Source organism: Rhinatrema bivittatum, chromosome 9 (assembly GCF_901001135.1).
Source record: "Rhinatrema bivittatum chromosome 9, aRhiBiv1.1, whole genome shotgun sequence".
Taxonomy (NCBI): Eukaryota; Metazoa; Chordata; class Amphibia; order Gymnophiona; family Rhinatrematidae; genus Rhinatrema; species Rhinatrema bivittatum.
The window spans coordinates 28,041,046-28,055,622 of record NC_042623.1 but is presented as its reverse complement, the minus strand read 5'-3'; the positions used below and the strand labels follow the sequence as shown (position 1 = coordinate 28,055,622).

Sequence of the window (14,577 nt, the reverse complement as noted above, 5' to 3'; positions counted from 1 at the left end):
CAAGGAGATAAAAAATGGTGACAAAACATTTTTCAGATACATCAGCGAAAAGAGAAAGGTCCAAAGTGGTATAGTGAAATTGAAAGGTGGTAATGATCAATGTGTGGAGAGAGACGAAGAAATGGCAGAAATATTAAACGAATACTTCAGCTCTGTGTTCACTAAAGAAGACCCTGGAGAAGGACCATCTCTACACAACAAGAAACTGGAGGGAAGTAGAATGGATGAAAATCCTTTTACAGTAGAAAATGTGTGGGAAGAGCTAAAGAACCTGAAAGTGGACAAAGCCATGGGGCCTGATGGGATTCATCCAAGGATATTGAGGGAGCTCAGAGATGTTCTGGCAGCTCCACTGTGTGACCTGTTCAATAGATCCCTAGAAACAGGAGTGGTGCCGAGTGATTGGAGAAGAGCGGTGGTGGTCCTGCTTCACAAGAGTGGGAACAGAGAGGAGGCTGGCAACTACAGACCGGTTAGGCTCACTTCGGTGGTGGGAAAAGTAATGGAGTCACTGCTGAAAGAGAGAATAGTGAACTATCTACAGTCCGGAGAATTGATGGACCAGAGGCAACATGGATTCACCAGGGGAAGATCCTGTCAGACAAATCTGATTAACTTTTTCGACTGGGTAACCAAGGAATTGGATCGAGGAAGAGCACTCGATATCATATACTTGGATTTCAGCAAAGCTTTTGATACGGTTCCGCACAGGAGACTGGTGAATAAAACGAGAAGCTTAGGAGTGAGGGCCGAGGTGGTGACCTGGATTGCAAATTGGCTGACGGACAGAAGACAATGTGTGATGGTAAATGGAACCTTCTCTGAAGAGAGAGCGGTTTTAAGTGGTGTACCGCAAGGATCGGTGTTGGGACCGGTCCTGTTCAATATCTTTGTGAGCGACATTGCGGACGGGATAGAAGGTAAGGTTTGTCTTTTTGCGGATGACACGAAGATCAGCAACAGAGTGGACACGCCGGAAGGAGTGGAGAGAATGAGACAGGATCTAAGGAAACTGGAAGAGTGGTCGAAGATATGGCAGCTCAGATTCAATGCCAAGAAGTGCAAAGTGATGCATATGGGGAGTGGAAATCCGAATGAACTGTATTCGATGGGGGGGAAAGGCTGATGTGCACGGAGCAGGAGAGGGACCTTGGGGTGATAGTGTCTAATGATATGAAGTCTGCGAAACAATGTGACAAGGCGATAGCAAAAGCCAGAAGAATGCTGGGCTGCATAGAGAGAGGAATATCGAGTAAGAAAAGGGAAGTGATTATTCCCTTGTACAGGTCCTTGATGAGGCCTCACCTGGAGTACTGTGTTCAGTTCTGGAGACCGTATCTACAAAAAGACAAAGACAAGATGGAAGCGGTACAGAGAAGGGCGACCAGGAAGGTGGAGGATCTTCATCACATGACGTACGAGGAGAGATTGAAGAATCTAAATATGTACACCCTGGAGGAAAGGAGGAGCAGAGGTGATATGATACAGACTTTCAGATACTTGAAAGGTTTTAATGATCCAAAGACAACGACAAACCTGTTCCGTAGGAAAAAAATCAGCAGAACCAGGGGTCACGATTTGAAGCTCCAGGGAGGAAGATTCAGAACCAATGTCAGGAAGTATTTCTTCACGGAGAGGGTGGTGGATGCCTGGAATGCCCTTCCGGAGGATGTGGTGAAGACCAGAACTGTGAAGGACTTCAAAGGGGCGTGGGATAAACACTGTGGATCCATAAAGTCAAGAGGCCGCCAATGAAGAGTGGGTGACTCGCCAGAATGACGGCTACAGCCTGGAGACAATACCCTTATTCAATAAACATACACATGCTTACTGTGACTCCAACATCGCTCTAAGCTTCAACAGCAAGAGGAAACGTGGAAAAAAGGATTTGCACTCACAAAGAGGGGAGTAGCTGGCTTGTTACGGCGGTTACTACCCCAAACCAAATAAGCCTGATACTTCACCTTCAATGCATATACAGCATAGTTCTCTGCTTCAACGGCAGGGGAGAAGACTGATACATCACGCATTTCCAGCATAGCTCCCTGCTTCAACAGCAGGGGAGAAGAAAAACAACCAATAAGGACTGTATAACATAGTCTGGGTAAAACAAATAAGCATGGGTGTAGCTTGCTTATTGCGGCGGTTACTACCCCTAACTAATCAAGCTAGATATTTCAATGGTGGGGGTGGAAGGGAAATAGAACCAAGAGCTAAGAGAAACAGATAAGTATGAGAGAAAAAATGTGTGAAGCTTGCTGGGCTGACTGGATGGGCCGTTTGGTCTTCTTCTGCCGTCATTTCTATGTTTCTATATGTTTCTATATACGCGATTACTGCAACTCCTTGTACCTGGGCCTTCCTCTCTCTAACATCAAACCTCTCCAGATTTTACAAAATGCAATGGCAAGGATGATAAGCAATGCTCGTAAATCAGACCATATAACCCCCATCCTAAAGGACCTACACTGGCTCCCCATCACATACCGCATTCTGTTCAAAATGCTAACTATCATTCACAAAACCATCCACAACCATAATTCCTTGTGGCTCAGTGAACCCTTACAACTTACTCATTCTTCCTGCCCCTCCAGAGTGAACCGCAAATACACCTTACAAGTCCCCCCACTTAAAAAGGCTCGTCTGACAGCCACCAGGGACTGCGCCCTGTCGATTACTGGCCCCATGCACTGGAACACTCTACCCCATAACCTTCGTTTGGAGCCATGCCCTCTTAAGTTCAGAAAAATGCTAAAAACCTGGCTCTTTCACCAGGCTTTCCCTGATTAATTTTCCTCGTTCGACTACTATCCACCTCCCCGACACCTCTTACTCCTCCCGTCGCTCCATGACACCTCTCAATTGCTCTCTGATGACTCCATGTAGCCACATACTACTGCTTGTATATTTGTAGATATGTTTTACATTTTGCATACTGTATTCTCTTTAGTTTTCATTTTGCTAAATTTCGCCTCTCTGTGCTTCCTTTTGTATTTATCAGTTGCCCCGTTCTCCCTTTCCCTGTTTATTGTGATTTTCCACCTTTTTTACGTTAAAATGTAAACCGATATGATGTGTATTTTAATGTCGGTATAGAAAAGCTGTCAAATAAATATATATATATATATATATATCACCTAGTAACCTCATTGAATATCCCCTAGTCTTTGTACTTTTTGAAAAAGTAAACATTCATATTTACTAGTTCCACTCTACTCATTTTATAGACCTCTATCATATCTTCCCTCAGACGTCTCTTCTCCAAACTGAACAACTCTAACCTCTAATCTTTCCACATAGGGGAATTGTTCCATTCCTTTTATTCTTTTGGTCACCTTTCCCTGTATCTTTTCTAATTCTACTTATGTCTTTTTGAGGTGCAGTGACCAGAACTGCACACAATACTCAAGGTGTCTAAGACTGCAGGTGGGACACTGCTGCAAGCTTGATGGCAGGTATAAGTGTAGAGGCAATGTACAACATATAACCTGCGCATTTTACAGACACACAGGAACCGCAAACAGCTTTCTGTCTGAGACACACTAGCATTAATTTCACCAAAACATTACGAGCAGGCCGAGAAATCGGAGGGTGATAAAAGGTGAGATATGCAGCTGAAGGCTTGAGTTAATCTCCTTTTCTATTCCTTGTCTGCTTCCACCCAGCCCTGCAGTCTCATTTCATGCAGTTTGTAGACACAGCAGGATTCAGGTTCTATGCCTTAATTTCTTTCTTTTTTTTTTTGGAAGGGGGAGCTGAGTTGGAGAAGAAGTGTACTTTTGTATATCACCTTAGAGGAGTTCTGGAATCCATTCCTCTCTCCCCCAATATTGTACATCAAATAATGCACAAGATATACTTTTAAGCATTCAAGTCTTGAGAACTTGTTGCATTTTCTTACTGAAAGAGGTAAAATGGGATGATGCCTAAATGCTGTGGTAAGCCCACAAGACAATTAAATACATTAAAAAAAACAACAACAAAATCTGAGTAGCTACTTGTGCCTGAAAAATCCCTGCTAGTTATAATTATAGATCTCTTATGTTAGTCAGATTGGCAATACACCCACTCATGTACACTGAAATAGCACAGATCAGAAAGGGATGGCGACTTACAAGGAGTAAACTAACAAACATCACATCCCTCTATGACACAAGCCCAGAGCACTTTAGCTTCTGCCTAGATCCTTGGCTACAACTGTGTTATCTCTAACTAAAGAAATAAAGGTCATGCTGCAACAGAAACACTGGCCTCAGCTAGTGGGTTTTCTCCTGACGACACACAATACATACAGGCTCCTGGCACAGAGATGCTGTCACAAACATGCAACAAGAATATGACGCAACCAGTAATCATGCCCTTAAAGAGTCTGGGATTAGCTCAGCCAAAAGGGAGGGAGGCCTGGTGTTGTAGTGCGTAGAAGGTATCCGGAGAGATCCACTATACCTCTACTGATAACTCTAGGTAACCTTGGCAATGTGATTCATCCTCCTGTCCCTCCGTTTGAATCCCCACCTTGCCACTGGGCAAGTCACTAATGACCCATACCCCATCTTGTTCTGTTGTTAGGTAATACTACTAACCACACTATTTCTTCCCCCACTCTCCCCTTCAGAAGCAGAGCTATAGTGCCCTCATTTGGGTGGGGGGGAGTTCTCACTGGCAACTACCCGAGAGCTGCCTGCTCGCATGATTGCTTGCTACTACCCATGGTGAGCAAGTCATCATCTGTTTGCAGACACATCCAACAACAGAGCCATCAAAACCTTTAAAATATGGGATCACTGGATAGACTGTAAAATCCTTTCCATGAGTAGTAATTAAAAGTTGGTCTTCAGAGATCAAAGTCACTGTTCAAAACTAAAGCAGCCAAACCTCCTAACAGTCTTCTGATGTACACCTGCTGTTCAAATCAAATCATGGATATTTTCAGAAATCATCCTTAGACCATATCTTTTCACTGTTCAGTGTCACAACTCCAGAAAGAATCCTGAACTCTACGTGCTTTTGCTGTAACTTTCTAACAGGAATTTCACTCTTAAGAAAGCACAAAATAGCATTTAATGCCACCAATTTAGTCTGTGATGTGACCAGTCCTCTAAATACCAATATCACAAAATCTGAGGCTGTAGAGCACCAATGTCATTGACCACTATGAAAGCTAAGACACTCCAGAAGGTACATGCAATCCAGACCAAGCTGAAATGGAGTGCAGGTGGCAAACTATCAGCATTATAGACAAAATACCAAGTCATATACAGCAAAAATAGAACACATGATGGTTACCATTTAAATGTAGAATTTATTCTCATTGTTCAGTCATGAAGGAATAGGCTCCGTGTAACGAGTGGCTTCTACATTCCTGATTTACAGCAGTGAAAATAAAGAAAAAACACCAAAGCATTTTGTCACCTGAGTCACTGTATTATTACACACACTTCCAGGAGGTATCACAGTTCCCCCATTTCTTCCTACTCAAAACAGTGACAGCATGGATGAAACCAAAGTAAACAGGTTCAAACCTTAAATTCTCTAAAAACAGGAATCTACAAATTGGTTGAACCTACAGTTTGAAATGTGCACTATTGTGCATGTCAGGATTAAAAGGACTCAGCATTCAGGGCGTCTGTTCTGCTCTGAAGTCAGCTTGGCAGATTTCTTTTGTAAAAGATGTTTATAACCTCAGCATGATTACCTGTAACAATGATGGTTAAATACATATGTATCAAGCCTCAGCGCTCTGGGCCAGGCCACTATAAGCAGGAACTGGCTTGTGATAAATATACCACAATAAAGTGCTAGCATGTAAGTTTCCCTTTAACAATCTCAGCACTAGCTAAATTGGTCAAAAAACAAACTCCCCTGTACCTGCTCTCTAGAGTGTTTCAAACATTTGAGATCAGCTATTAATTTTGACACATCTGTTTTTTGCAGGAGCTGTCCAGACCACAGTGCTGAGCAACAGGGAAACACATTGTAATAAATTCAGAGGTCATTCTTTAGTCTAATTTCCGACTATTCTATTTTCTCTTAAAGTTTTGCATTTCTTTAAATAAACGTTTGCACTTTCATTATGGTCATATTCCCAATATATGTGTCTGTCCTCGTGGTTCTTCAGTATATATTCATACTTTGAATGTACCAGTGCGATGCCTGCATGATAATCAGATTAGTATCAGATCATTTTTTTAATTAAAATATTTATTATCCACCTATAACAGACAAACCATGCTGTTATCTGTTGCCACTTTTTTTTTTTTTTTTTTAAGTGGGGGCAGGTAACAGCTTATAAAACTAAGAGTAATACACTCTGAAGAATGAAAGAAAAATCAAACCACAAAAAGATCTTAATTTTGTTTGTAGAAACTGAAAATAGTTGTCTAATAATGTGCCCAGTACCACTACTGTGAGACTAACACTGTACAAATAAAGCAAGGTTTCAAAAAGAAAAAAAAATCCCATGTCTATATTTTATTGTATTTTCCTTTATCCATCTTATTGTTCATGCTCTTCCATCAGAGCAGTTGTGTTTTATTATCCTTAAAAAATGGATAATCATAAAACAAAGGTGCTTCCCAGTAGCAGATGTTCTCCAAGGACAGCAGGATAACAAGTTACAGATGTGGGGGTAACATCATCAGATGCATCACCACACAGCCTCTCCCAGAGACTTCAGGAACATTTTCTACAAGCAACTTCAAGGAACCCCATCCCCTGATCTGATATACTAGCATAAAACTGAATAAATATATACACAGAACTCCATAAGGAGAGAAGGAAGAGTACATGTGACTGGTGATAGTATATAAGTACATACATGCGCCATACTGGGTCAGACCAAGGGTCCATCAGGCCCAGTATCCTGTTTCCAACCGTGGCCAATCCAAGTCATAAGTACCTGGCAAGTACCTAAACATTAGATAAATCAGAAGCTACTAATGCTTATTAATTAATAGTTTATGGATTTTTTCCTCTAGGAACTTATCCAAACCTTTTTAAACCCAGTTACACTAACTGATGTAACCACATCCCCTGGCAAGGAATTCCAGAGTTTAACTATGCACTGAGTGAAAAAAATTGACTTGTTTTAAATGAGCTACTTGCTAACTTCATGGAGTGCCCCCTGGTCCTTTTATTATCTGAGAAAGTAAATAACCTATTCATATTAACTTGTTCATGTTCTTTCACAGTTTTGTAGACTTCTATCATATCCCCCCCTCAGTGTCTTCTCCAAAGTGAACAGCCCTAACTTCTTTAGCATTTCCTCATAGGGCAGCCATTCCATGCCCCTTATTTTGGTCACCCTTTTCTGCACTTTCTCCAGTGCAGTTATATCCTTTTTGAGATGCGGTGACCAGAATTGCACGCAGTACTCAAGGTGTGGTCTCACCATGGAGCGATACAGAGCCATTATTTATTTATTTATTTATAGCTTTTCTATACCGACTTTCATGATAAAGATCATATCAAATCGGTTTACAAAGAACAGAGAGGAAAACAATGTTAACCATAACTGGCAGGAGCGAAAGTTACAATAAAACAGGGGGAAGTAACTGGGACTAAGAAAGCAGAAGGGGGGAGAAATTCAGTAACTAATTACAACTATAACAAAGGCAGGTATTTGAGGCCTATATCTGATCTGTGGCATAGCAGAAAGCCGGCTTTGATTATGGGAAGGCTTGTCTGAATAACCTTGTCTTAAGTTTTTTTTTTTTGAAAGTCAGAAGACAGGATTCCTGTCTGAGGTCCGGGGGTATGGCTTTCCAGATGGAGGGTCCCGCTGTAGAAAAGGTCCGTTCTCTGGTAAAAGACCAGTGTGCCGCTTTGTTAGGAGGGGCGTGTAGAGATCCTTTATAAGCTTCCCTTATGGGTCTGACATCCTCTGTTTTATTTGCCATTCCCTTCCTAATAATTCCTAACATTCTGTTTGCTTTTTTGATCGCCACAGCATACTGAGCCGATTTCAATGTATTATTCACTATGACACCTAGATCTATTTCCTGGATGGTAACTCTTAAGATCGAACCTACCATTGTGTAACTACAGCAAGGGATTTTATTTCCCTATATTCATCACTTTGCACTTGTCCACGTTAAATTTAATCTGCCATTTGGAAGCCCAATCTTCCAGTCTCACAAGGTCCTCCTGCAATTCATCACAATCCACTTGAGATTTAACTACTCTGTGTAATTTTGTGCCATCCACAAATCTGATCACCTCACTCGTCGTACTCCTTTTCAGATCATTTATAAATAAATTGAAAAGCATCGGTCCAAGTACAGGTCTCTGAGGCACTCCACTGTTTACCTTTTTCTACTTTGAAAACTGACCATTTAATCCTACTCTCTGTTTCCTGTCCTTTAACCATCTTGCAATCCACAAAAGGGCATCGCCTCCTATCCCATGACTTTTTAGTTTTCTTAGAAGCCTCTCATGCGGGACTTTGTTGAACACCTTCTGAAAAACAAAATACACCACATCTACCAGTTCACCTTTGTCCACATGTTTATTCACCCCTTCAAAAAAAATGTAGGAGATTTGAGAGACAAGACTTCGCTTGGGTAAATCCATGTTGGCTGTGTCCTATCAAACAATGACTATATAAATGTTTTATGATTTAATTCTTTTACACATTTTCCCCAATTTTTCCCGGCACTGAAGTCAGGCTCACTGGTTTATAGTTTTCCAGATAAACCCTGGATCCCTGTTCAAATATAGGGGTTACATTGGCCATCTTCCAATCTTCTGGAACATCAAATGATTTTAATGATAGTTTACACATTAATTGAAATAGGTCTGAAATTTTATTTTTTAGTTCTTTCAGAACCCTGGAGTGTATACCATCCAATCCAGGTGATTTACTCCTCTTCATTTTGTCAATCAGGCCTACCACATCTTCCAGGTCCACCGTGATTTGGTTCAGTTCATCTGAATCATTACCCATGAAAACCTTCTTGGAATGGGTATCTCTCCAACATTCTTTTTTTTCCTTTTAAACAAGGCAGGCAACCTGAAGTAATAAAATGGGCTCTAGGTTGGATGGAGCTGGATTCTACTACTTAAAACAGATCCTAACAGAAAGTGACAAAATCTACTGTCATATTAGAAGTCCGTGTTCAGATAGTGATGGGATATGAATGTGTGGAATGAACTCCATGTTGCAGTTTTGCAAAACTCCCCAACAGAGACCAGCCTTAGTTGAGTCACAAATGCTGCCATGATTAACATTATGACCCTTAACATGTCTTGCTAGTGTGAGATCTATCTGGGCATAACAGGAGGTAATGCAGTTTGCTATCCAACGGGAAACTGACCATTTGGTTACTGCAGTCTCAGGCCAGTTGGGGTCAAAAGAACAAAAGGTTAGGTGGACATTCCATGAGTTTTTGTCTACTCCAGAGAAAAAGTGATAGCTCTCTCAAACTGTGAAGGGCTTGTTACATCTGTTAACATGTGGCATGGGAAAAAAATGTTGGTGGAACGACTGGGTTGGTTAAAGTGGAACTGTGACACTACCTTAGGCAGGAACTTTGGATGAGAGCATAGCACCATCCTGTTATGGGAAAACAGTATAAAGTGGATAAATTGCTAGAGTTTGGAGCTCATTATCTCTTTGGGCTGAAGTAACTATCACAAAAAAGTGTCTTTTCAGGTTAGATACTTGAGCCTATAAGAATTTAAAAACTTAAATAAAGCTTTCATCAACTGGGTAAGAACTACATTGAAGCCACATGACACAAAAGGTGGCTCCTTGCTAAGATACAATTGAAGTGTGTGAGAGATATGCTTGCCTTGTGAACTGTGATTAAAAATGCTTTTGGATATTTGCCAATTGGCCTACATTGTAGACTTTTGAAGATAGCCTCTCAAGTATGTTGTCATACACTCCCTTCCTTCTTATTAAAATTTGATTTTGGCTATTTGATTTCCCCTTAACATTAGCAAGAGACATTTGAAGCAAGCCCCATATGAAAGTGGAAATTAAAGGTTGGACAGAAATGGGATTTCCTTCTCCATGACAGCGATAAGCACAAATCACACTCAGAGTTGATTTTCTGACCAGACTCAGAGATGCAGAAAATATTCAGGCAGTTTCTGTGTGGGGTAAGAGAAGGGATTTGGAACTTTGTCCTCACACCAGATGACAAACCTCCTCCATTTGCACCTATAAAGGTACACCAATGAGATATATCTAAAAGTTACACCTAGTGATTGTTTATATATATACTTTATTGATTATATATTTTCTTCTGACTGAAGCTTAAAAGATAAAACTGTCTCATAGTTAGCTTCTTCTGCTTTTTTCCCCACATACAGATGTTTCCTGTAAATAAAAGTTTTCAACCACATACATATATGTGTATTATTGTAAACTTAGCAGAAAGTCAGAAACCTGTTAGGGAGGGATATAAATGATTAGTATACTCTGGGTTGAGCTGCATAAGAATTTCTGTGTTAGGCAGAAAGTATCAAAGAGGCTGTCACAAAGATCTAAGTTACCATTGCAAGGAGCTGGATCAGCCAATTATAAACAAAGAACTCAACACATCACAAGAAGATGTCTAGATAACCAACTGCAGATGCAGAACTAAGAAAAGTACTTTGACCTCATCTAAAAGTACTTTGACCTCATCTTCTTACAAGCCTTCCCTGATCCTTCAAACTTTCACTAGACAACTACAACTACTCAGCATTGAATTTGGAACTTCGCCCCTTCAATATTCTCATCAGTTACTAGTCTCCTAGTATTTTAATTTAATACATTCTTAAGGTTTCTCTTTTTCCAGCTGAATTCAGCTTCCTAGTTCATGGTCCTTGTTATTATGTAACTTTCTTACTTTTCTGCTTTACCTCCACTAATTATAAAAAGTTGTTCCTTTGTTATGTTATGTTACACTGATCTACCCCTGTTCGATGTAAACCGACCTGATATGGTATTTAACCTTGAAGGTCGGTATAGAAAAATGTTAAATAAATAAATAAATAAATAAATAGGTCATGCTGCTAGTCAAATAAGGCTTAAAGTGAACTCTAGCCAAATAAGACATGACAATGAACTCTTAACGTAAGCAGGATGCCCCTACCATCCAATCAGGCTTGAAGTGAATACTAACCAATTAAGGTATGACAGCAAATCAGTCATACCCAATTAGGTGTCTAGGACTTGCTTATCAACTGGAAGCACCTAGCAACTAGGTACCAGCTATTCATGAGTCAGATACCACTCACCATGCTATGGAATGCACCACCCTAAATTGGAAATACAAAATCATTGTAACACAAAACATGACAGTAGAAAAAGACTATATGGTCCATCTTGTCTGCCCATCCACAAAACTGCACCACTCCCTCAGAGGTCTCCTGTGTTTGTCCCATGCTTTCTTGAAATCAGACACTGTCCTCGTCTCCACCAGGAGGCTGTTCCATGTATCCACTATCCTTTCTGAAAATAAATATTTCCTGAGATTACTGCTCAGTCTACCCTATTTCCCCTTTACATTTTCTGGGACATCACCAGTGCAGGAGCTCCAGCAAGAAGATTGTAACAGACAACAAGAAGTGCTGAGCAGAAAAAATTGGAGCGAGGGTCCATGATAGCACAGAAATTCACCTTGCTAAAAAAACTCACTGACCACTCACTTACAGCAGCTCAGCTTCAGTGATTCTAAATTCTAGCTAGGGGTTAAATTTTTCTGTTGAGGGGTACCTACCCAGCCACACAGGGTAGCAATGAAGACTGAGCTTTGTTAATGTCTTGCTGTGAATTTCTGTTGTGACCTAGTTGGTTTTTACTTTGTGAAGGAGCCTGTGGGTGGAGAAGGGCATTCACTAAGTGTTGCTTTAGACTAATTGGGAACTCCAGAGTTGAAGTAGCATTCCAAAGTGGGTTGCTATATACAAACCCATAACATTTTCTGATGAATACCTTTCTAGAAGCAAGAATGATATCTGACACTTCAGAGAATCCAAAGGACCTAATTATTTCCCTCTCAGCATTCAGGCTGTGAAGGCCAAAGACTGGATGTTGGGATGAAATAGTGTTCCTTAATACAAGGTCAATGTTTGGAAATTGTTCAACCTGATTGCATTTCTGTTGGATAGATCCCAAATTTATTTATTTATTCAGTTTTATATACCCATGTTTGGTATTTACCTTCACAGCGGTTCACAATTTCTGTATATAATCAATAAAATATAAAGAAAATACAATCATAATATTATGAGTGGAAATCAAATCTATCTCCGCCAATAAGAAGCAATGAATATGATAGTTCCTTGATCTCTTCTGAGTTTTGTTAAGGTATTCACAACCAGAATATTGGAGGATATGCATGCATACATAAGACCTGTCCACCAACAGAGAGAAAACATCCATTGTTAGTTTGCTCCTCTCCTAGAACAGATGATCAAGATATTCCTATTTAGAATGGCTTTGAACAGAACTAGCTCAGGAGAACATAAGGTAAGATATGCCATTCTTGGTCAGACCAAGGTTTATCCAGCACCGCATCCTGTCTCGGACAGTGGCCAGTCTGGGTCATAAGTACCGGTAAAAGCTCATAAATAGATCTATTGCCAGTTATTCACTCCCATGGATAACAATGACTTTCCCAAATCCACCTGCCTATATAATGTTTTATGGACCTTTCCTCAAGGAATTTGTCTAAATTGCTTTTAAATCCTGTTATGTTAGTCACCTTGACTATGTTCTCAGATAACTGATTCCACAGCTTGATTGTGCATTGAGTGAAAAAATACTTTCTATGATTTGTTTTAAATCTGCAGGTTATTAGTTTCATGGATTATTCCTTTGTTTTAGTATTATTTGAAAAGGTGCATAACCATCCTTTATTTACCCATTCTACCCAACTCATGATTTGTGAAACCTATCACAGGGGTGCCAATCCCAGTCCTCAAAAACCATAAACAGGCCTGATTTTCAGGATATTCATACTGAATATACATGAGGTAGATTTACATGCAGTGCATTGATTAATCAAGTATTCACGGAGAGGGGATTTGTTCCATTTTTAGTTTGATGACATTAAAAATCAAGCCTTTTCCTTTAATTGATCCTCATGGTATTAAAAAGATAAAGAGAAAAGCAGTGAAGGGTGTTTCAAGTCAGTGCTGTAAAGCAGTGGCACCCCAAGTTTGATCCATGGACTTTAGAGTGTCACTCAGGGGTTATGAATAGGGCAGGAAGGAGGTCCTTTTCTTGAGATGGCAGCACCATTCCAGACAATTGGAAGAGAAAATATCCATGCAGAAGGGGTAATTCACTCAACATTTTCTGGTATATGTGAGTGCCAAAAGCTGTGATGTAGCTGTTGATAGTCCTTCCTTGCAAGCAGATGCTGACAGTTTGAACCCCTTTAACTTGTTGGTGGCATGTACCCAGGCTACCCTCACAATTCTTCCAATAGCAGGAGTACCAGGACATGCTGAATAAAATTCTCACCTTGCCACTCTAGGTGTGACACCTAAGAAATATGCAGGTATGCTGATGGGCTCAGGGGAGGGGAGCATGCTAATGCCATTGCAAGTAAAATCTAACAGTCAAACGGCAGCATCCAGAAAATGAGGTTAGATGCCAAAGGGGGTTGCGTGATAGGCAGAAAAAAAGTTTAGGAACCACTGCCATAAAGCATTACCTGTAATTCTTTACCTTTAAGAGAAATTAATGTAGCCAGTTATAGTTTTCATAAACTCTGCCTTAGTTAGTGTTCAGCAGGGATGTCAAATATTCTGATTGCCTTTTTCTCTCTCTTGTTTATTATGTTGTTTGTATCTTGTTCAAGACAAAATCCAATAAATCTAATAACACATTCACCAACCGTATCATTCCCACTGCATTATGAACGCTATCGCGCGCCACGCCACTCGCTGTAAAAATGAGCAGCATATCCAAAGATGGGGTGGAGGGGGAAGGGTTGCTCTAAAGTTTTATTTTAACTGCTTGCAAACTGCTCCAAAACACTAGCGGAACATGCAATTCTAGAATCTTTCAGAATGGCCTTCGGGGCATGTAGAGCCCTAGCCACTCTCCTACATCCATTGCAAAGCCCCATATTCCATAATAAAGCTTAAGGCTTGGAGAAACCAAGGGGAGATGAGAAGGTTCCCTGTTACAAGTAAGTAACTTCACTTTCTTCAACGGCAAGAAGGATGGCAGTCTTCACATATGGGGACTCCCAAGCTACTTAAAAAAAAAAAAAAAAAAGAGGAGAGTAAAACAATATAGTGCCAAGAGGCAATACTGTTTTGGGTGATGACAGGCAAATCTAACATTTACTGGGTTTTTGGTTTTTTTTTTGGTGGGGGGAGGGATGGCTAATGGCAGTCTGAACCAAATTAACAACCCTTGGAAGGTTGGAGTTGGGTTCTATACCTCAGAGACTCCATAGGACAGACTGTTCAAAACTCAATCACACTGTCAGCCCTCGTTGAAAAAGCAGTGAGATACAATCTTATGGAGAACATCCTGGGCTGCAGCTTTGCTACCAATGCTATCAAGGATTCAGCACCGTGATCCTTGACAAGCCACGTCAAACCCAAGTCTTCCCATGTGTGATG

The 14,577-nt window shown here is 40.5% G+C and overlaps 1 protein-coding gene across 1 annotated transcript in view; it reads right to left on the bottom strand.

The window, feature by feature from the left end:
- SND1 (staphylococcal nuclease and tudor domain containing 1) overlaps positions 1 to 14,577 on the bottom strand; it is a 1,835,638-nt gene that overhangs the window by 865,455 nt on the left and 955,606 nt on the right. The gene's annotated exons all lie outside the window — the stretch shown is intronic.